This window comes from Dermacentor albipictus, chromosome 6 (assembly GCF_038994185.2).
Source record: "Dermacentor albipictus isolate Rhodes 1998 colony chromosome 6, USDA_Dalb.pri_finalv2, whole genome shotgun sequence".
NCBI classification, from domain to species: Eukaryota; Metazoa; Arthropoda; class Arachnida; order Ixodida; family Ixodidae; genus Dermacentor; species Dermacentor albipictus.
This window is the reverse complement of record NC_091826.1, coordinates 14,711,601-14,738,979: the sequence shown is the minus strand read 5'-3', so window position 1 is coordinate 14,738,979 and position 27,379 is coordinate 14,711,601. Positions and strand designations below refer to the sequence as shown.

Sequence of the window (27,379 nt, the reverse complement as noted above, 5' to 3'; positions counted from 1 at the left end):
TTTTTAAAGCGATGTATTAATTGTCTTTTCCACCCACTTTGCGTGGACATTTAGCGCCGGTATTATTGCGATGAACAACAAAATCTAACTAAATAATCGTCTACCCACCTCAAATTCGCCCACGTCCACTTGCCTTCCGGAAAGTTGCTGTTGGTGTTATCAAGGGGCAGGCGATAAGTGCAACAGTATACACGCGTGTATACCAGCGAACAAACCGAACTCATATCCGGCTTGTTGTTTTTCACACCAAGAGAGATTAGGCTATCGCTCGAGTGTTACCTCTCTACACATACCAGCGCTGCGTTACTTTCAATGCATCAGCCAGCAGTGGACGAGTAAGAAATGCGGAGAAGGAGAAACTTACCTGAAGCCAACCCAGATTTAATATGAATAGTGAAGGGCCCGCTAAATTGTCGCTAGCACTTAGAAACATCTAAGGACGTCATAAAAGAAACCCAGAGAAGCATTGTTTTCATTGCACAAGCCGTAGGCAAAGTGATGACCAGATTCAGACAACGAAATCGGGGAAGTAATAAACTGTGAAAGTTGCAAAAGCAGTCAGTGTACTCCTTTACTAGGCTACATTCACTAAAAAATGCCTTTGTAATGACGCAAGCGTGAGACAGAAAATGACACCTCACTGCACAATGTTATCCGTGTTGAAAATGCGTACAACCATATGTCATGGGCAGTGAAATCGCCTGTTTCCAAAGACTAGAAGCCTGAAAAAAGCAGCGACATAGCAAGGGGCTGTTTCAGAATATGGCACTTTTCATGTGCACTTCTGGTAGCTGCCGCATGCACTGATGCATAAACACATGAGCAGGGGTGAGAAGCCAAGTTGCTGTGCGACCCACGTGATGCTTTTAACATAATGTATCTGTAAACCTTTCTGTTGTCATAGCTGATCGAACGTTCTTCTGATCAAGCTGGTTAATCACACGGCGCAATAAAACAAGAAGCAAGGACAGAATGCTAGGAGAAAACACAGCGAGACGGGAGATTGAGAATACATGGTAGACGATAAAACTAATGCTTTAATGAGATGGAACAGGCCAGCCCTGCTATTCACAGGAATTTGTGCTTTGAATGAGACAAGTTAAGGAAATTCTGAAAAAAGACGCAACTGAAAGATAACTTAGAAAAACAAATGCAAATATAAAAGGACAGAAAAAAGCATAAACACAAACGCACACGGAAGCACGCACATGTGTACACATATGCACACAAACGCGAGCGCTAAAACTAAGAAAACACACAAGACACGCACCCACATTAACACACAGACGCGGGTAGAGGTATTAGGAGTCAGTTCACAAGCTGCTGTGCCTACCTCGTCGATGTTTCTTTTTTATTTATTATTATTATTTCTTTTTTTGCCCCATTGACTCATCACTGTCATACAAATTTTTAGTAGCGACATTACGAGAATCGAAAAGCATCTCAGAGCTGTGTTGTGGGAAAGAACATCGAGCGCTGGCAGCATAACTTGTAACGTCATTGTGTCACAGCAGGCACTCTGCAGCTGGCACGAGCAGTGAGCAAGGAGTACCAAGCCACACAGCGACACGAATTTACGCCAAGAACCCTTGTATATGCACCAGTTTAACGGTCATAATTTTATACGACTTGGTACTGGGTTTGACATTAAGGAAACAAACACTGCGATTAAAAATATCTGACCGTTACTAATTGAATTGCATCCGCTCAAACAGCACGTGTTAGTCACTGATTGTTATCGTTGGTACACAGCAATCAATTGACGGTGCTATATAATCACTCGAACGACGTTGCTCGAATCTACGCTATCTCATAACACTACTGCCAACAATCGTTTGCACGCTGAGCTGGCAGCAACGAATTTTTGCGCTGGGGGTTGCTTTCGCAATCTTTTCTGCAGAGACACTCGTAGGTTCCTTTTATCCGTGTACGCTTTTCTCATTTCTCCTGAAATAGGTTTTACTCCATTAGTTCACCACGTCCGACGAAAAACACAGCGACACATTTTACGAACTCACCCGCCGCTCATAGTAGGTATAAGACTTTGGCAAACTTTTTTTTTGTCCTTACTTAAGCTTGGAGCAAACGAAAACACCATGTAACAAATACAAAAGATGTTTGTTTGCAGCGTTGTACAACCACGGAATCCTGCTTTCAGATAAAGTGAAGCTCATCGTCACCGATGCTCGCTGCAATATTTCTTTGCCGGATCACCGTTCAGAACAAGCGCACGCGGCACAATTGGTGCGTCGTTAGCTCGCAGTAATATTTCCGGCATGACAGACCGACGCTAAACAGTTTGGGAATTTGCTCTTGCGATAGGAAGAGGGGCAAGCGACCACGGGTGACGCTACTCGACCCACTTCGAAGCGCGCGCCGCCATGTTCTCCGTCGGCGGCATCACCGGCCGTCGGTCGTGACGGCAGCCTAGAATGCGCGCCCATTGGCTGGTATGCTTCCACCTTTCAGGGTCAAATGCCGCTGCCTTCTAAAGTTATGCCCGGCTCTAGAATGTAGGCGCTGCATGCAAACGTACGAATAACCGTCCTTTAATGAAAAACAACGTTGTAGGTCCCTTTAATACGGGGAGTGTTACGACAAAACATTATTTTTTGTGTACGCTACCACATTGACGAGAAGTTCGACCTTTTGCTCTGGTTCACTGCAGTGGGTTTTTTTTTTCTTGCATCACAATACCCTCAAATAGTTCAGTTCTTTTCATAACGTAATGCATCACCTATAAGGAGTCTATCCGTAATCCATTAATTTTTGTACTTATGATGACTGTGCTTGTGTAACAATATATTCATGCTACAGGTCCAAAATGTTTCTGCAAAGCTTATGTCTTGTTTCCAAAAAAGTACATAAATTTGAAGGCCCCCCTTAATAAGATCGAGTCATAATTCCTTAGTAAAAGGGTGAGCTGCACGTACCCTGTTTCTCGCCGTATTTTCTTTTTTTTTTCGACGGCACTGGTACTTACCTGCTGCTTCAGCGGTTTCTCGGCTCAAAGATATTCATAAAGAGCATAGCATGATATTTCCGTAGGGACGGCTGGTAAGGTTGCGTCATCCGGTCATCGTGACGACCAGAGGTCAATACAATTGTGTAGAAAGCGCTCCTGATGGCCAAAGCCCCTGCCAAAGCATTATGCTAAGCCAGCAGGACGTAAAGAGACATGAAATCTCGTAAGTTTAGTCGTACGTGGTCACATCCAGCCGGTTTTCTAGAGCGTGTTATCGCTAATGTCGCCAGCGCAGTCCGGTGCACGCAACTTGCGCAGCGTTCTACAGACAAGGGCATTCACCTACGTGAAATGAACAATTGTCTTCCAGCCGACTTTAGCACGAGGCTACGAGAGAAGCCCAGCAGAGCTTCGCGCTACGTGCAGTCGGGCTTTCCCTTTCTCATTTTCTTTTCATGAACTTTTAGCCACCTTGCGCGCTCGACTTCCTCACGATGCAGATGTCGCAATCGCACTCATCAACCACATGTTTACTCGGACGCAGAAGTCGTTGCAAGAGAAAACTATATTACCCGCAACAAGCAGTCGATTTGTGGTCGATACTCGTGAGCCCGTAGTTGTTATCTTTGGCGTTGCCGTCAACTGTTACGGTCCCACTGAAAGCGGTTCTTTGAGAGACCTCGGCGAATTCGTAACTTTTCCTTCCTTACGTATTTGTTATTTCACCACAATTAATATTTATTGTATTCTTATCAACACAGCTGCCGCCTCATTCCGCTACTTGACGAAACCATTTGACTTTTCTCCTTAGCATTGGTTTCAATGTTCGAAACACTAACGATGCCTCAGATGTATACTTGTGATCCATCCTTCTCGCTGCGCAAGTGATACTCGAGGTCCTCATTTCAGACGTTATTCGAGATCTGAGCGTTAGGCTTCAAGGCTTCAACGCTATCGCCTCGTATTACTAGCAAGGCTTCCACGGCGATGCTGCTATGTTAGGGAGTAATTCGCGCCCCGGTTAGATGACCTCCGTGACCTCTGCGGCCGTCGCTTTTTACTAAAAATATGAAAGCGTAGTTCAGACGCTGGAGATCCATATGCTGCGCATCGCGGTTGACGTCCCCGTGATGGATGGATTTTCAGCGCTTACGTGAAAGCGTCGCGTACGAGCAAGCGGCGCCGCGTCGTTGTCACCCGCGACACAATGGCCGAGCACCGCACCTCCCGTTTTACAGCGACCGCGGGCGTCCGGAGAGGGGGCGAAGGAAATCAGTCGCGGCGACGAAAATTCTGCAAAAACAGAAAGAAAGAAAAAAAGAGATATCTTCAGCGCGTTTACGCAGAGATCGCCGCAGAGAGCGCCGAAAGCAGGGGCCAAGAAACGGGACATGGCGCCACGAAACATCCTCTCTCCTCTTGGTAGGTTTCATCATCTCGAGGTTGAAGAAAAGAAAAGCAAGACAAGCAATATAAGGAATGCGAGAGGTCAGATGGTGGTTCACGAGGGGCAACGCAAACGCCGCGATGGGAGATTAATAAAAGATAAGAAGAAGAGGAAGCAGAAGGTGAGGCGATGGGGAGCCAAAGTACCGCTACAGTCCCATATCTTTCCCACGCTCCCAATGTTTAGCCATCTTCCTTGCTTCTTTTTTGTTGCGTACGCATTACGCATCTTGGCGAAGCGCGCACCCACCCTACACGCCGGTGCAGAAGAATGAACTCTCGCTTTTCATCCTTGGCTTCCCCGCAAGAACGTCTTCAGGTGGCGAGCGGCGGTGCACCCCCTCCCCCCGCCCCTCCTCGCGCTCAACTTCTCTCATTTTTTCTTCCCTCTCTACAACCGTCGACGTCGCATGTGGGAAACGCGAGACAACAAAATGGCGGCCGCCTTTTCCACACTCCCTCCACCCCGCTCCGCTAGCCAGCAGCATCGTTGTGCAAGAAGGTGGGAAGGGGGAGGGGGAAGTGAAGGAGCGACAGGAGATATTCTAAATCGGAATCAACATTAGTGCCCTACTTACAAAACGTTAAGCACCGCAGAAAGGCGCCCCAGGCGGGTCGTCGCATTTTCTTCTTGAACACTCCACCCCAGCCCACCCTTCTCGAGCGGAGCCCATTCCTCCTCCTGACGTCACGCACACAATCCCACTAATGCTTGTGTATATGTATAGTTTCTTTATCTTAGCCTCACCCACCCAGCAAGCAAGCGCCAGAAAAGGAAAGAAGTAGCGTTCGCATCCCCACCGAACACTTTCCTTTTTATTTTAAACGTGAAAAAAGGGAAATAAAATAGGATCGCCAGCCAGGAAGAAACACGCAAGAAAATTTTGAAGAACCCAGGGAGCAGCACGCAGCACGGCCGCGTGCTTTAACGAATATAAAGTTAAACCAGCGAAAAAAAAAACAGGCAGCTTCCTTTCAGGCGCGAGCCCGATGATGTAGGGCGCGCCCCCTACCGGCCACTACCACCACCACCACCTCGTGCTAATTTTTCTTCCTTCTTTTTGTGCGTTTGGCCGACGAGCGGCGTAAACGAACAGGAGGAGAAGCCAGGGTGGGGTGGGGACGCGGCGAGGAGGTGAAGGAGGACCGAGGGAGAACACGGCAAAGTCAGGCCGCATCTTGAACCTTCGTGACCTACGACCCCTGCCGCCCCTCATTCTTCCGCCGGACGCCATTTCCCCCGCCGTCGGCAGATCTCATATTCCTGGTCATGACTGCGTCTAGCGGCTGCTTCCTTCTCTCGCTTACCTCACCCTCCTTCCCAGCTTTTTTCGGGCACCGCTTCCCCTCTGTCCTTTCGCACCCACGTTGGCGTGTTCATTCTCGCCACTTTGCCACACTCTTTCCACCGCTATTCTTTTAAGCGGCCTCTCGTGACCTGATTTCGTTAAATATGGCTGTGTCGCTTCCACTAGTACCCCCAGTTAAAACAGAAATTGATAAAATGTTCGCCACGCAAACATGTTTTGCACGTACGAGCGAATGAGGAACGGTTGGACTGAAGGCCGACGTGCTTGTCGCATCGATGTTACACCTAAATTGGGAAGCTTCTGAAATACCATCTCAGACGAAAACCTGTAACATTAAATAGTGTCAGGAACTCTTGACACTGCGGAAATGCTTCAGGCTCAACGAAATGAACTTTCGTGGGCCTACATCAGTCGAGACGTTACAGCACTTAGATACGGTATTCCTAAGCTCCTAAAGCGCGCCTAAAGACGGTGTTAATAGTCAGACAGCGACAAAGCCCCGGTAAGTAATCCAGAGATACAGAAGGAGGGTTTACTTGAAGGCTAACTTCAATTTCTCTAATCATATACGTGCGAAACGTAGATATGTTCTCATTAGGAAACCGCTGAACCAATATAAATGAAATTTACTACATTTAAAGGCTGCATTAAGAGCTGCATTTTATCGACTTCTGGAAGCAATCGTTTAATTGTTGGCCTTAGTGATTGCAAAATTTCCCGATTATAGGCAGTTTTTAAATTGAAGCAATAAGTTGACGACTCCGCAACCCTGCACCAAAAGCAGATATTGCAGTTACGTAAACTTCAGGTGTGGGAGCCTCTGAAGCCTACAATGTGACATAGCTAGGAGCTTACGGCTTACACGATATCGTTAAAATATTTACTAGGGGTTCTCAAACTTCCTACTCACAAAGTACTTCTATATTTCAGAGCCATTTATAATATATCAACCTTGCCCGCTTTAGATGTTTCCATACATACCGTTTACATGTTTGTGTCGAGCTGTGAAACCGTATTTTCGTGGCGGACTTACGGAGATGTAAGCTTAGTGTTTCAAACGTATTCTTTTTGTTTCATTTTTAGCCAATTATTTTGCGGGGGAAAGGTTGATTGCCTAAATGAACAACTTACTTCAAGCTCTCGGTAGACGTTAAGCATTTCCTCTAAATACAACAAACCTCATCAATTTCCGCACAATGGAATTGAAGAAAGGCGATTTCTCTGTTCTCGTGCATTTAGATAGGAGCTCCTGAGATGAGGGTTCGTTTCCCGGTTTCGGCACCAAATACAGACGCTTCGACGTCGCAGAGAAATAAGTCTGGCGCGGACACCAAGGCATAACACCTAGGTCTTTGAAATATTTCTTGGCGTGATTCAAGCTATAGACTTTATTGGTCACATTTTACTGCAAACTGCAGCTTCCTTCAAGGACTTAACACAAGCAGCAGAAATGATCCTGGCAACAGCGAGACCTGTGCGATGGGCATCAACCAGAAGGAGAGTTTTCAACTCATTCTTCACTGTCGTGTCTTTGTCCTCTTGAAATGGTCCTGTAAGTTTCTGATCTTCATACCTCATGAAGCCCCAGCTTGCCGCATTGCACGAAATATTGTGCATGATTGATTTATCTGCTAAGCCAAAGCGCCAGGCGTAACGAGCCCGCGTCTTAGTGTAAACCGTTTGCAGCGTTTACTGTAAACCTGTGGCACTTCGTCGTGAATGTAAACTCTGTGTTTTGTTACAAGCTGCCGAGAAATTGAATTCCTGTATAAGGACGACTTTTAAATTAAGAGCGAAGTAAGCTTTGTAGGCCCTGAACTCACGGCCATATTCTGTTCTCTCTCCTGTCCTGTTGTTTCTCATTCTGTTGTCCCACATTCTGTTGTCCCTCATGTGCCTGTTCTACCGGTGTGTCAGCGCAGTATAGTATCAGGCCTGTCACTTGAGGAGAGCATGCACTGTTAAGCCATCATCTGTCATAAGAGAGCATGGAGAAGTTTGTGCTTACGAATTAACTGCACCACGCTTCGAAGTCACATTGGGCCCTGCTGTATACTGAATTAAGTATACATCTAAAGAAAGATAACTAGACACTGAATAAAGAAGGATGAACCAAGTGAAGTGCATCGGACCGGCCGGCATATATGTCGAGAGGCAAACCTATATTTCTTGAAAGAAGCCTTGTCCACATGGTGAGTTCGCTTCGAGTCGAGTGTGGAGCAACATCAAGTGGTCCTACTGATAGATTCAAAAGAACATGATTAAGGGATACTCAGTGCTTGCGAATGTGCACATGTGCATTCTGCTAAAAGCACCGACCAGGAGCGACGTGTCTTCGTTCCATGCAGTGAATGTACGGCCTCCTAGATTTGCTCGATAAAATTTCAGTTGTTTCTTTTTTTTCTGCGCGGTAGCAGTCTGCAAATCGCACAGAAAACAAATCGCATATGGTATTATGATGTCGATACGTCTGGTGCGAACTTTTGTATTCAACAGAGAAAATTATTTTAAAAGGCTTTAATAGTACATTTTTGCCTGAAAGCGTATGCGCCGGCTGTTTACGAAGTAAGGAAACATGATAGGATATTATACTAAGCATATATATGCTACCTGCGTATTATACCTTCAGTAACAGGTATCGCCCGTTTAACAACTGAAATGGTCGTATGAATTTGCCTCGTACCGATACACTGATAAAAAGAACTGCGTAGTTTTATAAAATTAAAGGCTTCCAGCAATTAATCATACTCACGATCCGTGTCATTGCAGACGGTAGAGTCTCCGCAGAAAACTGAATAACCTACATTGAAGAGATGCGGCGATGATGTGGGCTTCGGGGGCTAGAAGTATTTGCGACTTCCCAAGATTTGATGGTTACTCGAAGGCTTGTCAAGGATCACGCCTTCTGAGCAACAATCAAAAGCTGAGAAGGTGGAGTGAAGCCCAGACACCACACCGTCGATGGTTCGATGAAAAAGCCCTGTAGTCTCTCGTTTATTCGTTCCTCTGGGAGGTTTCTGCAAGAAGTAACAATAAATTATGAACAACATATGGACTTCTGCTACGTTGAAAAGTGTAAACTTGGGCTGGCTTGGCATAATTGTGACCGCAGCAGTTGGCTATGTTGCCACGCACTTTGCGACAGATGACAATAGGGTTCACAAAGACACATCAAAGTACTAGGCGTACGCATCAGCGAGATGGAGGGGGTGCAGTGGTCATTGAACACTTTCGATAGAGGAGGATAGCACAACGTTAACCACGCAGCGTATGTTCGCTATAATTAAGGGTACGCGCTGTCCTGTTTTTAGCGTTCCTTGCTTCCTAATGGCTACGGAGTGTCCTCCGGAAACAATGACGCATTAGAGCAGCTAAGTTATCAGACTCGGAACATCGGTCGCAACGTGAATGAGTCAGTTTGCAGGGCTGAGAATGCTCACAGCTCCTGTCACTGACGTGGGTCACTGTACACGGAAGTTGTCAATGAAAATGGGGCTTTTCGGCGGCACGAAAGGGAAAACATCGGCCCGAGGATACGACCGTTGCAATTTTCTCTCCAACTTTCCTATAGGAGCACACTGACCTCAACAAGATATTGTTATCAGCTCTGACTGTGCGTGTTTGTGTACGTTGTGAGGGCGATGTCCTCTGTGTGTGCGTAGAGAAAGAGTGAAATGCTGACTTTATGAGAAGCGGGAGATATTAAGCCTGGCCGACGGCCTTACACACGCGTTGAGGTTAGGAGCGAAAAAAATAAGAGAGTACATACCGTGTTTAACCAAAGCAACGACACGTAACACACGTACGCATAAAACTAGTCCCAAAGTTCAGTTTTCAGTCAGAAGCGCTTTCGTAGAGTGCAAAGCGCTGGCGAAAGCCTGCGAAAGCCTTGTTCACGTGCCAAGAATGCCACGCAGCTTGAGACTCGATTCACGTTTTCAGGCATAGCCCGATCATCAGGGATTTTCTTATCTGGCCAAATAACAATTGCAGGCACACAAAACTTGTTGCGATCCATCGAGGACGTTATACATGCAAGACATCGGCGATTCTGTCCACCTTAATGATGTCCATGAAGTATTGTTCGTCCATGCCACGTTGATCCCTGTGCGGTGATGACATATGTACTGGTTCTTGCCTACTGGAAGGGTCGTGGGCTTTTACAAGCCACGAGACAGGTGGGTTTGCTAACTTTAGGTAACCGTGCTGAATTCTCACATCAGGTCAGGTAGAGCCTTTACCACCGTTTAAAAAAAACTATTTAAATAAAGTTGTTTCTCTCATTTCAATTGAATCCTTCTAATAGCATTGTCGTGCTGCTGCGGGGCAGTTGGCTTCTAAGTTTCTCTGTATGCGAACAACCATTGAAACAGCACATCGCTGGGACGCATGCAGTTCACTTGAAATGGCGTCCGAGTCGCTAGGCAGTCTTCGCTATAGCTTTCATTAGAGTTACTGTCTGTATCTGTTCTGTCTTTATTTTTTATTATTCCTTCTACCACCTTTTATTCAATTTACCGCTTTCCCTAGTACAGGGTAGCCAGCCGGTACTTACACTACCTTACAACCCTGTCTTTCCCTTCCTTCTTTCTCTCCCTTCCTTCTTTCTCTCCTTCTCATTGGAGTCGCTCTCTACAACGCTTTGCAATACGAAGGCGGGATGTAGCAGTCACAAACGTGAACCTCTGATTTGGGCTGCAAAGCAGCTCACGCTTCTCAAAGCAAAATGTTGATCATTAGAATAACACTCATTACCTCGATAATTACAACCACTACCACCACAATTCTTGAGCCCCACAATGCTCAATAGCTCATTTTTGCTGCACCCAGCTTCATACCTCCTAATACTGATTTAAGCGTGATAAGCTTAACGTAAAGCCTTATAGCTAGAGCTTGAGTATGAGTATTCAGTTGTGGGTAGTTGAGGAAACCAAATAAAATTTATTTATTGCTAAACTATTCATATTTTCTTCAACTAATATTTTTTTTTTCTTGTACGAATATGCACTTCATTGCCACAAGTTCGAATGTTACTCGATGTGGAATGGTGTTTGAGTTCGGTATGGTTGATGTTCTCACCATTTTTAAGTTGATCGTCGAGCTCACTCTGAGTTGATATGAATAATTTTTTTAGCGACTGCCTATCTAAGTATACATGGATACGACAGATTACAGGACCTGCCCTAAGACCTGTCTATAGGAGCCCACACTCAGAAATCGAGGAAGCTTGCTACGTGCGTCCGAACAAGATCATCTTCGTGCAAAGTCGCCTTCACTTTTTTCACACTGCGCACCGCCTGCTGTTTCGGTAAGCGTTTAAACGTTCATTTTCATTCATCGTCCTTCATTTCGTATCGTGATTCGCCTTCTGCATTCTTTTCTTAAGCATACATAAATTTCACTTTCAAAATTTCTCTCAATTTCCCACATATATGCATGCAATAACTCTCTCACAAAGCTGTCATCCGTGGCTTCCAGGCTCTATTTTCATATCCGCAATGTAGACATGTAAGAGCTTTCTTTTCCGACTGCCATCATCTTGTGCTACCACTGCCAAGACCTAACGCGAGTTTGAAACTATATGCACAAGTAGGCTGCCTTTTTTGTCCTTGAAACTCATTCTCTCGTCTAAAGAAAAACGGAAGGAAGAAGAAAGCGAACAGAAAAACGCAAGGCAAAAAGAATTAGACGTAGTGAAGCGCACCGAGCCGCCTCAAGCCAAGCCACGGCGGGTGGCGCAGCCCGAGAACAGCGTCGACGACGTGTGACGGGACGGCGTTTTCTGTGCCTGGCAGACATTTCTGGGTCGTCCGCCTGACTCGGCGCGCTACATAACCAAATTTAGGTTCGCTTCAGCCCGCTGGTATACCGGACAAGAGAACGAACAAAACGGCTGACTTGTCACGGCGGCCAGCAGAGGCAGAAGCGCCGTGCAGTGCGCCGTGCGCGTAGTGCGGTGACGACGGCAGCGCGATCCCGCTCACCACGACGGGCCCAGCCCCAATAAGGGGTCGACCCGGCGGGAAGATAGAAAAGCCAACGCCCGAGCGGTAAGGAACATGATGGATGGCTTCGTTCGCGGCTTGTCGTGCGCGTCGCTTTGTGGCGCGCTTATGGATCACACTCTGCGGAGATGCCGTCACCGTCTATAGTCGTCCGTTCCAGCGGCGCGGTCCACCCGCAATGCTGCGGCTTCCAAGCGTAACGGTACGGCGAATTTTGCTGTTTTATTCGATATTCAAACAACGTGAGCTTTTCTTCCAAGGCCGCTGTTGGAACCGCGAGCGAGGACGTCATCCTTCTTGGTTCGGGTTGGTGACTAGACTGCAAGGTTATGTCATAGAAGGACGTGTGACGGATCACGTGCGAAGCTCACATCTTAAAGGCAGTAAAGCGCACTTCCGGGCTAGTTAGTGCAGCCACTTTATACCGATATATTGCTTACAAATATAACTAGCTATATAGCGACATACGTTGAATACTAAAGGCGTACCGCAACATATATACCTACGACTGGCACCATCTGATATTCTGAGCACTTCAAATCACTGTAAACGAACCGTTTCAAAAAAAAGAAAACGCGACACGATGAAACCCGTGTCAATTTCATTGTGTCCATGTGCTTCCTTCGATGCTTTCAGTTAAAAAGGTTTGCAGATCTTAGCCAGCCCGCAGTTTCCTCAATACAACGACGTGACATACTCCTGTCACTAAGCCCAATATCATTCGTTCCTTATTAAAGTCAAGCGAAGATGAGAAGTAAGGCGTTCGTTACCCACTGCTTGTGGAATTTATATTTCGTAGCCTTTCTGTCTGCTCCTTTGATTCTTTTTGTTTGTTTTGTTTGTTTCGCGAGTAACGTGAGCACACCGTGATATTATTGTGCTATAGGCACAGGGCGTTTACAACGCCACGCCAGGTCGAACGCAACGTTCTCGTTGGCTTAACATGGCGAACTGCGCAGACGATCGGACGAGCTAATCGTGACACGCGTGTACTAGCTATGATTTAACAGCTTCTCTTCCTCAGTGGTGTTATATGTGTATGTTGCATAGGCTTAACACGACAGTGGAACGAGGAAATAGCCTATCTGCAAGCATACCGTGTTCTCTCAGTATCCTATTGTACTGTGCTATTCAAAACAAAAAAAAAACATTTACGGATAGTACGCGTGTATCAACTGTTTTTTTCTCGTATGGTCGTCTGCTCTCACGACCACACTAAACGCAAACCAGATGCCCGAGCTTTCAACTCTCATGTTCGTTGCTGCATCCAAGAGGAAGGTAACATAACAGGTGAATGAGTGATTGGCGCACAAAGAGATCCGTCTACGCAAGTTCTAATAGCTAAAGGACCCTAGCTATAACCCGATGCAGTAAAGAAAAGAAAAATAATAGAGAAAGTCTACGAGCACTAGGCTGGTCCATTCGCCAGCCTCTGTTGAGGTGCCATTCACCTCCGTTCTACAGCTTCAGCACACCTCCCCCGCAAGCCTGTGTGGACAAAAAAAAAGAAAAGAAAAAGAAAAGAAACTCGTGTCCGGAGGGCAGGTCGACAAGGGGGCCATTTGGATGTCCTGTCAACTCCTCTCGCTTTCATCTTTCATCATCCCTTTTTTTTTTAAATATATATTTTTCCCTTCATTCTGCTTTCTCTACGAGCATATCTGATCTGCGTGCACAAGGCATTTAGCAGTCCACTCCTCCCTATTGCTACGCGTCGCCAGTCGGACAGCGTAGCGTGACAAGACGTCCATTCACCACGCGGCTTTGCCGAAACGTCCATCAGATTATGTGCAGGGTGTGGACGTCTTTCTCTCGCTCGCTGTGGCGCGCCTGGTTCGAAAGCATTCAGGCGCGAATTAGCGGCCGTTCCTTCTCTTACAGCAGGGATTTCTATCGTAGACTCTTCTGGCATTATGTTGATGTATTGGTGTCAGTAAGCGCGGCCTTCTCAGTTGAGGCGTCCATACATGAAACTTTCATCGCGTAAAGGCCAACGGTATAGAGCAATGATGTTGAATGGCACACTCGCAGTTAAGTATTTAGAGAAAATGAACTGCAAATTTTATTAAAATGACCGATAGGTGATGTTTGCTGCTTTGTAGACTTGGCCCTGAAGTATAGGGCAAACTGCTGAAGCAACGTAACGTTTGGTTGAATGGATCACGGCGAGCTTTCAAAAATGCGATTTTTTCGCTTTACTTGAGCTATGACACGTATTCTTTTGATATTATTATTATTATTATTATTATTATTATTATTATTATTATTATTATTATTATTATTATTATTATTATTATTATTCACCTTGCGACTCTCCTTGGCGCGCTTTGGACTTCGCTATGGTCCGCACCAACCTTGCTCCCACTTTTTTTTTTTTTTGCCAGCTGAAGGGAGATGTCACGGCCCGTCATCAATGTTATTTGAGCTTCAATTAAACAAAATTCTGGGGTTTTGCGTGCCCTAACGACGATCTGATTTTGGTGCACATCATAGGGGGAATTAATCGGATTAATTTCGAGTGTCTGGAGTTCTTTAACGTGCACACAATGCACGGTAAACGGGCGCTTTTGCATTTCACCCCCATCTAAATGCGGCCGCTGTGGCCGGGATTTGATCTCGCGACCTCGTGCTTACTATTAGCGCAGCGCCTTATAGCCACGAAGCAACCACGGTGGGTTATAACGAAGGCGTATGGACCCCTGCGTCCGCATGCTAGTTGTATGGTACTAAACACCTCCATGGTCAGTAGTTCAATACGCAGCAATAGCAGCGATTCATTTTTTACTCCTATAGCAGCTACAGAGCTAACTAATTCGAATAGTCACATAGAGCTAACCCTTAAAATCTACTCCCGTATGGGATAACGCGCACAAAAGGTCACGCAGAAATCCTGACAAAGCATATATTAGCCGTAATTACCGCTAAAGAAATCTGGATTTATTGCTAAACCGACATTCTCCAGCGATCATTCTCAGTGCTTTCTGCTCGTTAAAAAGAATTTAGGCATGAAATAAATCTGACATGGTATATCGCGAACTTTCCCGCATTCTTTTCAAAAGCCAATAATGCGCAGCGTCTGCGCCCGGTGCCGTTCATTTAAGCGTGCTCTAAATGCCCGACGTAACAGCGCTTCAGCGCAACAAACCTGCCTAGTCATGGAAAGCGTATACGGTTTCACTCGCACGATAACAAGAGCGGGGCTGCGGCCTAAAAGAACTTGAAGGCATGCCCTTATCAGTCCACATGCAACGCCGGAACAATAAGCGCGTTTTTCAGTTGTTTGGACGTTAGCGATTTTCGCGACACTAATGCGGCACCGCGGCCGCGCCCCGAAGTACTTGTGCGGGACCCGTGCGAGCGAATTCCAAGACGCGTCTGTTGCGTAGATCGAAGCGCTTGTCGAGCCCTCTTCTGATGTCGTCTGAGCAGCGCTTGCAAATGAGAAAAAAGTATACTAACGAAAGCACTGTGCATCGTTATTCATATTCGCAAGATGGAAGAGTCGAGCGGTATCATTCCATCGTTTCCCTAATGCCAGCGACGAGAAGAGAAAGCAGCTATGGGCCCAGAAATTGCGCATCGGGGAACCCTTAACGGCGACGATGGTCGTATGCCAGCGGTATTTCCGGCCAGATGGGTACTTTTTGCCAGGTAAGAGAACTTGCATGATTTCGTGTTGTTGTTCTTCTTGAGGGCGAAACGCTTTAACTAAATCGTTGTGATGCTAAGGCTCCTTATCATTTTACTTCGCACGGTTATATAGCTCATTTTGCCCTTCGGCGCATGTCTCGAGCAGACACAGTTGTCACTATAGCTTGGCATGCTTTTGCACAGAGGCGATTAGCGACCTTAAATGGAATCAGACGTGGTACTCAGCATTCAAGTGGCTCCACAGTATAGTACACGCCGTGCGCGTGCGAGTGGCGGAACACGATTTAGCAATAACCCATCTTGGATTACGCGAAAAGCGTGGCGTCAACCTATGACATACCTCCTCAATACGTTCTTCAGTATGTTTTTCGTGCTCTTGGTGACACTGCCGGCGAGCCGCGATAACTGCATGCTTCGTGCAGAAGATTGCATACGCCGAGCGGCATGCTATAGGAACGGCTTGTACGAAGTCCACCGTATGCAGGTGGCTCGTGTGAACTCTTCTAGTGACTGCGCAGTTGGTTCTCGCAGATATACACGAAAACGCTGACGAACCACTTTGGTTCAAATTCGCTGCGTCACGTATGCGTTGTAAGCCGAACAAGGTGTGTTCATTTGCGGTCAGATGATACAAGAAGCAGGGTATCTAGGCAGCGAATATTCAATTTGACCCAGAGACACCTCTGTGTTCTCTTAATCTGTGTATAATATATCGGTGATAGCATGATAACATGCCACAGCTCTGCCAGTTCCACCAGTAGGTATCCTGGCCCGACTTCTTTTTCAATGGCCGCACACGTTTCAGGTCGGTCCAGCTCAGACAAGATAGCTAAGCAAGCACGGCAAAACGCATTATGACCTTGAAGGATACAAAGTCTAGGAAATGAACATTTTAAACACGCACTGAACGCCAATACTGACACTAGGTCTTAACTCTGGTATCCATTATGTTAGCTTACATTGAAACGTCAACCACGCGAAGCTTTACCTTACACACGAAATGTCAGGTGATCATGAAGCAGCACGTGTAATTAGTTGTTAAGCACTCGAAGCCTCCGATTCGAAAATTTCATTATTATTATATTTAATTCATGTGTTCTACGCGCCAATTAACCATGATCCGATTATAAGGTACGCCGTATGGGAGGTTCTCCGGAATAATTCTGATCATCTGCGGTTCCTTACCGTGGGCCTAGATCTAAGTACACGAGCGCTTTTCCATTTCGTCCCAACCGAAATGTGGCCGCCAGGGCCAGGATCGAGCCTGCGACATTCGCGCTTAGTAGCGCCATGCCAGAGCCACTGCATAATTTGTTTTTCGATGGCCACTGCGCTATACCACGGCTGTTAACGCGAAGGATCACCGCCATCCCGAAGTGGCCGCTCTCGATCAAAGGTGCCCGCGCATTAGCCGACAATCGTTCGGCGTTTTCGCGAGAATGTATAATCGACGGCACTTCGTAACAAATAACGTAGCGAAATCGGTAGTTTGCAAACACCCCCCTTCGCTAAATTGTGAGCGCGTCTAATGCAGTGCTCGTTTAGATTTCTGCACTGAATAGCAAGCGAGTCACCGCGGTTAGGGAGAGAAAGCGCTTGACTGCAACAAAGGTAGGCAGGTTGTCGCCGGAAATGCGCATGCACTCACCAATTTTCCCTGCACAGAAACATTCAGCGTAACTAACGCCGTCTTCAACAAAAAGATAACGGAAATGCGTCGAGACGGTAAGCGGCACCGCTCGCCAGGCAGACGTTTGCAAACGTACGCCGACGATTTCCTCTGCGATGTCTTTTCTTCCTTTAACACCAACATTCACCTTCATCTGAGCACCGCGATTTATCATAACAATCGAGAAAAGATGCAATAGACCTCAAGCAGAGCATGGACGGAGTGCTGGATTCCAGCCGACATCCCTTCCCCTTACCCCCAGTGTAGAGTAGAAAACCGGATCTCGTCTGGTGGAACTCCCTGCCTTTCCTCTCTTTGCTATCTCTCTCTCGCTCTCCCGACTGCGGTGTCTTCGGGTCGTGAAAAAGCGAATACGGAAAGCTTTTTCCAGCATTGTCAGATAAAAGAAAGACTCCTAATGCCTCAGGAGTAATACTTCAGTTTTTTTCGTGCAGCTAAAACGAAAATTTTGCTTGTACAATTGTGTTTATGTACAGGAGAAAAGTCGAAAAGCTGCAGGTTTGTTTTAACGCGCCCCTGCTGCTCGCCCTTGTCTTATTTCGCCGCTAGATTTAGCGAGCTACGTCAGTTGACAAAACTGTAGTCTTCCAGGGTCTATGTAAACAGCGAAGGGTCTATAATAGTGTTTTGGGTGGTATTAAAAAGTCACGTAAAAACTAAATAGAGATTGTTGTGAAGGAGACACTTATCTGCGTGTATATCTGCGTTGCGTTTACGAACTCATATGCTTTTCTTATTGGAATGGCCAACAGCCCCACGTGCGACAGCAACAGCGATGAGACGCTCGCACATATTATCTGTGTCTGCCCGCGATATACTACGGAAAGACAAGTGCTGTGCAGAGTACTGTGCCACGTGGACAATCGTCCACTATCAGAGCTCAAAGCTTTAGGTCAGTATACTCCCAAAGGATATCCGCGCTGAAGGCCTTACTCGCGTCATTAAGGTTCCTGCGGTTTACGGGACTTGACTAACGATAGAACAGACACTAGACCCTAGAAGAACGCCGCCCCCTGCTGCTTTGAAGTGCGTTTGTTCATGCTCGTCTCTCTTTCTCTCTTTATCCCCCTTAAACCTTCCCCCGTAAAGGGTAGCCAACCGGAACTACCTCTGGTTAACATCCCTGCCTTTCTATGCATCCTTTTCTCTCTCTTGACATTACCGTGCCGACAAAGACAGTGCCAATAAATATGCGTAACCCTCAAGCGCCGAATGGCACAGGCGCTGCATACTATTTTACGAAAGTATTTGAGTGCCGCCATCTTGACTTGTTAAGGATGCCGTTTTCTATCTATAAACCAAATGTATATATAGGTACCGCGTTAGAGTTGTATGCAAGAAAATAGTATGCATTCGTTCGGTGTTTAATGACGATGTTAATTTGATGTCACTGCGCACTAAACTGATGAATTGTTCATGTAACCAGCCAAGATTGCAGCGCCCTCGAATAAAAAAATAAAGTGAGCTGCAGCCACGTAACTTGATTTTTATGTTCAGCACTAGCGGCTCGTGTCTCGCTTGACATCTGCAACAATTATACGCGAGGTCAGGATTTCGGATAGAATGTAACGGAAAATAATTCCGCTGACTACGCCTACCGAAGACTAGAGACCAACTGTAGGCATATATGACAATAGCTACATCCAAAAAACTAGGTGAAAGTTATTGCGCGGTGAAAGCTGCTTGTATTATCCGACTTTACTGTGGATTGTGTAAAGCAGGAAAAGCGGTAGGACAGTAGCAAAACGCCAATTATCTCCCACGTGTTATCTTTCTCGCCGATAACGCCTTCCCAGAGTTCTCTGTGGCTTTAACTTATCCATCTTGCTTCCGAGCACGCACTCAAAACTCAGTCAAGTGCTGTGGAAAGTTGATTTAGTGTCCATTGACGGTTCATAAGTCAATAAAAACTGTCAAAGTAGCTGCCTGTTTTGTTAACATGACCATTAATTGTGCATACTTCTATTGTTCAACTACACGAATGATTATAATACATTGTGCGATAGTACTACTCTATATGATTACAACATGATGAAATCTTAATGTCAACAAGAAAGAGGAATGGGGTGAGTGGGAAGGGCTGAGGAAAATGGCGCGTAAATAATAGACGATATACGAATCGTCCACGTAATAGACCCTAGAAGAACAGGGGGCACGCAATGTGAATCACTGATCTAATGCTACCTTTGTTAAGGGTAGCGTGTCCAGCCACTGCTAGCTGTATACAATATAATAACGTTTTATTTTGGCAGATGGCCCTTTAACGGGCACAATCTAAACTACAATAAATTTTCGGTGAAGACGTTTCTCATCTCAATATTTCACTGCGCGTGCTTGTCATGTTTGGCCATACGCTCGTTCGTAAACAATCTGCAAATGTTACAAGCTTCGTACGGATGTAATGCCATATCCGCCAACCCTACAACATTCGTTTTGTGTTCCGCACTGTCCAATCCACTGGTGATCGACCAGTTGCTGATAACATGAACAAAAAGTGTGAACGATATACGCTGCTCCGGAAAGCGTGACGGGAACCAGTTCATCTTCCCGACTGTTTGAGTGCAGTTGTTCGCGCATTACCGAAGCGGCTCTGCGAAACGCTCGTGAAATCCCGTTAAGTGCTGTCTGCGAGGATGCGGGTGTGATTTGTATACCTGTTACACACTGTGCCCGCAAGACTTCCGCCTTCTTAACATTATCTGCAGATTACTACTGTAGGACCATCATTCTACTTCGCCATCACGTCATGTCAGAAAAGCCCTTAATGGGATGGATGCAAGAGGAGAGTAGTGAATGACAGACACAGTTCTACTAACAACCAGTGTGCTTGTAGGTAAACCAGTTAATTCTTCGTAGCTTCTGTGTCTGTCACTCATTTTTCCCCTCTTGTTTCCGCCCCATTAAGAGAACTCCTCGGATGTGAGAACGCACCAAGCAGTCAAAGCATACCCTCCAGTTTTCTCTAACGTATGTAGTTCCCTCAGCTTCGCTGTGTCAGTTCAGCAACCAAACCTATGGAGCTGCGTTTTGTTTCGTTGCAAAGAATTGGCAGTGAATATAAAAAAAACACGCAGGGAAGCGTACGCAAACACGCACAAAAAACACGCGGAGAAACAAGCCCGGAAACAGACGCGGTAATCAGACGAACGCCCCCGTGATGCCTAATAACAGCCGGAAACAAATCACACCCGCATCCTCGCAGACAGCACTTAACGGGATTTGAAGAGCGTTTCGCAGAGCCGCTTCGGTAATGCGCGAACAACTGCACTCAAACAGTCGGGAAGATGAACTGGCTCCCGTCACGCTTTCTGGAGCAGCGTATATCGTTCATGGTTCCACCTCCTCACGAACCATCTGTCCCGCCAAAGTGGTGCGGTCGTTTGTTTTCGAGTTGGAAAAAATCGCTTCTCTTTAACTTGTTCGATTCATACGCATCGTTCAGGCTCCGATCGCGAGTTTTGCGCTCTGGCGCGTCCCCACCCATTGCCACTTTCTATACCTGTTCTTGCATATAATCCAACGGTAAAAAAACAGCGGTTGGATGTCGGGTTCTTCGATATTTAAAGCTATAGATTTCTCTAGCTACTTTGGCCGCTTCGGACGGTTGGGCGATCTCGCGCGATAAACAGTGGCGCATGCAGTGACCGAAGTTGTCTGCTAGCTTGGGCGACGATAGGTATATGCTGGCCACTCGAGCAGAGTGCAGACAGTCGAGCAGAGAACAATGGTCACTGTGTATGTGTCCGAACAGACAACTTCGTCACTGAGTATGCGATATTGTTATGTGCTCATTCTTGGTCAACCTCGCTGAATGGATGTGCCAAGGTGACACGAAGTGGGTATGTAGCCTTAAACGTATTAAAGCGATAATGCCCCGTCCGCTACAGATAAATCCGTGTCAAGCGCGGCCGCTTGATAGGTAGTCGCTGCAACGAAGTAATAGCCACAATAACAGGAGTGGTGTAGGTTGCTACGGAGTTTCAACAGTGTTGCAAGTGATTACAACTAGATATACTGCGTCGTGGTATCATTCGGCATTGCTGTCGACAGCGAAATTGCCACCTTGTGCATCTGCTGATATGCCCATAACGTTTCGTCATTCGTGGATGACATGAGGGCATGTATACACGTAGCAAGTTACACAAGAAAGCTATATATTGCAGACTTCGACAATCATCTTCGGTGGTTTCTGCTGCAATTTCTCTCCTCGTTTTTAGTACGACAGTGCGCCAGGCTGCTTTTACTGCCTACGTTTTTGTGTTAAACGTGTAGCGTCAACGACATCGACGTGATCGCCCTGGGGAAGAAGGCGAGGTCCGACGACGCCACTAGCGGCGCGGGAGCTTAATTGGCAAGGAACCGAAGAAGTAAAAGTCAGTTGAGTTTGAGATCCAGTGCTCGAATAACGTCTCGTTGTCTCTCTCCCGCGTGCCCTAGAATTGCTGACACTGACGTGATCGTTGTGGTTTTGGGGAAGCTCTCTACTGCTTCAATTTTTGATGAAAGTGCTCGCTACCAACAGGTCGGCGACATATGCGAACGTAAACTTTGTTACCCTTTCAATCTGGTTCCAGCTTTGATAGCTGCTTTTTATTTATGTCTGATATAGGCAATATTTCCAGCCATCAGCGGCTGGAGGTATTCCCACTGAAGCCAGATTCTCAATGACGAAGTGAAACAAAAAAAGATGCTTGCTATACGTACAGCAATAGTACAGTTAAATGAAATTAATATTTTGCGCAGGAACAACGCGGTCTCTGAAAACCGTCAATATTTACCTGCCTCAATTTTTATCAAGTTATGCTATTCCTTGTTACATTAGTGACTGGCAGACAAACGTTAATAGTGTAAAGTCACCGACAGCTTAAACTCCAGCACAGATATGCACCGTAATTTCACCTACATGTAGCAGCAGGGAGGGTAATTTGTGCCTTCAGTACTGTTAACGTCTCTTAAATAAGGCCCAGTATATCAGGACAAGCGCATTCAATTTATGTGGTAAAGCAGCAGTACATTATTTTTCTACCATACAACAACCTGTCATTTCAGCGATAAATCTAAGCCCATAATATTGTTTCAATCAAACACTCTTAATCAGAGATTAGTTGTAAATATACTACTCGACCTTTTAAGCAGCCCATAAGCTTTTGTATAACCATTTACGGTGCCGTCTTAGTGGTTCGATCATTCAAATCTTATTATTCGTTTGTAGAGGAATGCCAGTCCAGATTCTTGTTGATCGCAAATAACTTTATATCAAGCCTCCTTTGTTATTAACGTTCAGTCTTGCACCCATCAAAATATGGTTGTATCGAACGTGAACCGTATTCACTCAAGGAAAGTGCTGGCTTTTCGTTCTTCAGCACGCATTGCTATCACCACGTTGCATAACACAGCAACTACATTTGTCTGCGTTACTCATTCTCAAATATCCTACAAGAAAACATGCGCCACCAGGTCAGGGCACAGGTCATTAGTGCTTTAGGCGTGGTTCGATGCACCTTTAGCGATTTCAGTGATGGAACGAAGTTGCCCCGAAAGCCCAAATAAATGAAGCAAGACACCTTCCACGCTAGTAGCTGTGCTCTTCTCCAAGCTAACAGCTCTGTAACCTAATCTAACCTAACCATGTCCCCAATGGCAGAGTCCCTAGAACCCAGGAAAATGAAACAAAAGTATATTACTTGGCTAAACGCTCAAACATAACACACATAATTAAGCCAGCCGCTTACAGTTCCTTTCAGAATTAACTTGAGCTGTTAGATGCCCCCAAACAAGCTAATTTTAAGAAGACAGACATCTTCAAGTTTTATAGGTAAGCAGCACTATTTACCGTAAATAACAGAAAGGCCACGCGGACTTGGATGTCTGCTCATTTTCTTTAAGTCTAAGTGTAGCATCGATATCGTTAGACTTTGCATGGACAACATACATTAATCAGAATCATGGTATGCATGCTGTAACATGATGCCTGGCACCACAGTTACGTATTAGCTCCCGTAAATTTTTTTGCGACTGTCGAAAACTTTAAGTTTTCCATTACTTTAAGTCTCACATTAGCTTCACCAGGAGCGAACTATTATTATTAGTCATATTCTGGAATATTTCAAAGCAAGAAATGCAGGCCATCTACAAAGATGTCAGAAACTGAGCCTTTGCAAAAGTTAACCTATTGAGAATGCACTATCATGGACGATCGAACTGCAGAGAAGTTAGGGCTGACTAGAATGCGTGCCTTCGTTTTTGAACTCGCCGATACATCTAATGCCAATTTATGATTTCGATGCAGCATGATGCAACACAATATGACGCCTATGCAGAGCAGCGAGATTGTTCTCTCGATTTATCCCTTTCCAAAGGTGTTCTACTTCATAATTCCTTGCTTGCGTTTGATTTGTAACCAATGGTACATTCAATATAGGATCGACAGCGTGAACAGCATGAACGTCGTTAACCATATTATCAATGCCCCGCTGCATAGAGCCACACCTGCGACATGACGCACACGTTCGCGCTCCCGTGGTCAAGGCCTCACTTTGGTAATTCTCAATTGCCGCCTGCGGCTTGGAGTAGCTTTTACCAATGCGCACTCTTACATCATCGAAATGGCCGCAAGTCCACATTACGAAGTTTGCGGGCGCGAAAAGACGGTAGCGCACCTTCTGTGTGATTGTCGTTGTTTGAATGCACAAAGTGCTCAGCACCACGCTCGACAAGATTGACAACCGTCCCCTTACGGAAGGCAGCATTTTTGGACCCTGGTCCCAGCTGATGTCGGCACAAACCGCTTTAAAAGCGCTGGTGTGCTCTTTAAAGTAAACCGGACTCTTTGAAAAACTATAGAATGTGCGAATTGATGCATTCCTTCCTTTATCTACTCTTGTTTTCTTATCTTTTCTGCCCTTACTCCATCCCCCTGTGCAGAGCAACCAACCGGACACTTACTCTGGTTAACCTCTCTGCCTTTCACCTCTGGTTTTCCTTCATTAGTGTTTTCTCTTTCCGGTTCAGTTTGAGCGGGCAACAGACGGCTTTCTGGTTCATCGCTGCGTCAACACCTGTTGACTTAGTTTCACGCTTGAACGATGACCCACGCCATTTGCGCCGCGGCGGAGGCGGGCCGTCAAGCAATCTCGTTCGCTTCCTTTTCCTGGCAAGACTTATAGCTGCAGCTCCGAAATTGATTCTTTGCACGCGAACGCACGCTGATTGGATATGGTAGATGCGTAGAGGCACGACGACTAGTCGTGTGGTTCATCACTCTTTCTTGTCGGATGAACTTTTCGCCATCTTCAAGTTCCCCACCGGTGTACTTCATGCACTTTCATGATACATACAACTTCACAATACAGCTTCATAATAACAACTTGATGCACTTTCATAATAAGACAGCCGCTTTTAATGGAGTGCCGCAAGGAAATCCCGAGAACTTATGGCATACGGTTGTGACAAAATACGTCAGACATGCGAGGTAGGCCTTGTCGGGTACCTCGAGAAAAACAGCACTTAAACAATGAAGTAGCCACGAAACCAGAAGTAAATGGTCAGAGGTCCCTTCTTTTTTTTTTACTTATTATCTCCGCAGAAATCGTTCACTATTTGTCACTGCTTGGTGCTAACCTACTTGGTTCACATTCTAATGATGCAAAAGGACGCGAAACGATATGAAATTCAGGCAGCACTTCCATTGTAAAACATATTGAGGGCCATAAAGCCATCGCACAAAGGTGAGCGCGCAAACTTGATCAGCTTACCGATGTCCTCATTCTAGCACTGGGAAAGATAGGTCTTTTTTTTTTTTTACTCGCTAGTCATGTTGGTTCATGTGTATTTACTCGTCGCTAAGGGTTTCAACAACTGTATTCTCTCATTCATTTATGCGTTTCCGTTTGTTTCCAACTGATTTAGCAGTATTACACAGTATTCGAACGGTGCGCACAGCTGTAACATACGGCTGCAACACCAGTATAGTGTGTGTATCTGCTAACCGACCTCTGGTTCAAAGCTGAAAACTTAGCTAGGAAGTGAGCTCCGTACGCATGAAGCTATTTTCGCGTAGAAGCTAAAAATTAGCTTTCGTGCTGAGCAAACGGTAAAGAGCACGCCGAAGAAAATAAAGCCGAAAGCCCATCTCGGAAGCAACCGGAGCTTCTAACTCTAATCACAGAACCATTGAAGAAATGACCCAACGTGTGATAGTGACGCTTACCTCCCACAGATGCGGCGCCCGGGGAAGGTGCTGCTCATCGTCACCAAAACGTTGTCCTCACACCCACTCCATTGTCCTTATAACCTGGGCACGGTAACGACAGTCGCGACGATTATCGTACCTGCAATGACATGTCCCGTCACGCAGTCAATTCTAACTAGGAAAAAGCCATAGTAGGGTCCTTCAAAACCACATTTTGATTGGCACCTACACAGGGCATCGGACTACCCTTGTATGTAGGCGCAAGACTTCAGCTTCCCGAACTTGTATTCGCCTTTTCCTCGCAGAGGCATGGTAGAATACTCCGCAGCGTCTGAGCTTCAGCGTCAATGGTCCTCGCTTCGCACGAAGCGATGTCGTCAGTAACACTTCGTAACAGGATTCAAGTCTCTTGAGGCGGACACGCGTTCTTCAGCGACCCAGTCACTGCCAACGATGATGACACCTCAAACCCGGAACCGGAAAGCAGCAGGACGTTGAACACAACGCCAGTCGGACTCGGCAACCGACGTGGGAGTCGAACCCAAGCCTCCGAACGAGCCAACGCGGGACCGCCCGTCCGTACCAATCCCAGGTTCAAAATGGAATGCCAGATTCGGGCCTCGGGTAGAGATCCAGCCCCGATTCGACGGCGACCAACCGGGAGACGCCACGGAGTTAGCGCTCCTCTGTTTAGAAACTTTATTTTTTTATTCCCTTCAGTCGTATCCTTCACTTGGCGTAATTCTACAGCGTCCCTATTCCGGCGCTTTTGATTACGTGTTTTTTTTTCATTTTAACTTCGTGCTTTTACATAGGAAAACAAGAACGGGAGAGAGGGAGAGATGATCGTTTATTTCGGCTCCCCCTATACAACTCTGTACCCTCCCTCCCCTTTGCCTCGTAGTTTTGATGCAAGTGTGCGGCAGTTATCCCTCTCCCATTTTTCAGTAGGCCGCTCTCTCCACTTCGGGGGAGAGATGTGCCCACAGCGGTCCCACCCTCATCCTTGCTTCCTTCGCCTTGCAACCTACCCTCCCCCCCTCCCTTTCAAATATAAAAAATAACGTACTCGGCATCTACGCAGCGGTTGCCACGACGCTTGCGTGTTTCGTAGGCCCTCGTTGCAGTTGTGATTTTGCACGTTGCGATGTGATGGGAGGAGGGGGTCCCAACTCGGCGTGGAAGAAGAGCAGTCCGAGGGGCGACGTTTCGGCGTGAGTGAGGGAGCAGTCGCCGAGCGAAGGTAAGCGGGAGGCGAGGACGAAAGAGGCGCGTTTCCTTGCTCTTTCGCATCCCACCCCGAACCTCCTCTCCTGTTCAATCTCTCTCCTTCGCTCGCTCGCTTCAAATCTCTTTGAGGCATGTTTTCTGGGGGGTGGGGTCAGATGGTTGCGCGAAAAAATAGGGAGGAGTTTAATATTCTCCTCCTTTCTCTCTATCTCCGTGCCCCTCGTGAACGTCGCGGGTTCGTGAGGCGTGCACACCTAGAATTCGCAACGAGAATTAAAAAAAATACGTGTAAAGATGCCAGACTGACTACGCTCGCACTCGTCTCTGTTCGAAAGCGGGCTCTCTAAATTCGTTTGTTTTAACTGCTTTCTTAGCAACTTTTATTTATCTCTTGTTCTCTTTGACAGCCTCTCTCCTCCTCCGCCTGACGCTCTCTCACTTCCTTTTCTGCGCCGACATTCTAGATTTTCCAAAATCTTTACAAAAGGACGTCGCGCGGCCACAGAAAGAGAGACAGAGCGTGCGGGTGGAAGTCGTGGAGAGAAGGAGACTTGAGACAGAAAGGAAAATGAAAATGTGTCTGTGGATCGCTTGCTCGACATGGCCTAATTCCGGGAAATGCGCGCGCTCGAGCAGTTGTTTTTCTCAGTACGGCGTGCTTCCAAGCCGAGCCTTGTCTACCGGATTTCGCTAGGCTTTCGGCTACGCCTCTTGCAGGAGTCTCGGCACGAATCAGTTTGTGTAACTTTCACTAAGCTACACTTCGGTTCGAGTTCTCGCCTGCGAAAAAAAAAAAAAAAACTGCTAAAATCGCGGTGGTAATTTGCAAATGTAAACAGCTCGAAATTATATCTATTTTGTTTTTGCGCTTCTTTTTGCACACGGCACAAC

The 27,379-nt window shown here is 46.3% G+C and overlaps 1 protein-coding gene across 1 annotated transcript in view; it reads left to right on the top strand.

Annotated features, from left to right (window-relative positions):
- The first annotated feature begins 15,112 nt into the window (after positions 1 to 15,112).
- LOC139060796 (uncharacterized) overlaps positions 15,113 to 27,379 on the top strand; it is a 172,159-nt gene continuing 159,892 nt past the window's right edge. The window contains exon 1 of the mRNA XM_070539955.1: positions 15,113 to 15,377. The gene's annotated coding sequence lies outside the window, so the exon portion shown is untranslated. The remainder of the gene's footprint in view (positions 15,378 to 27,379) is intronic.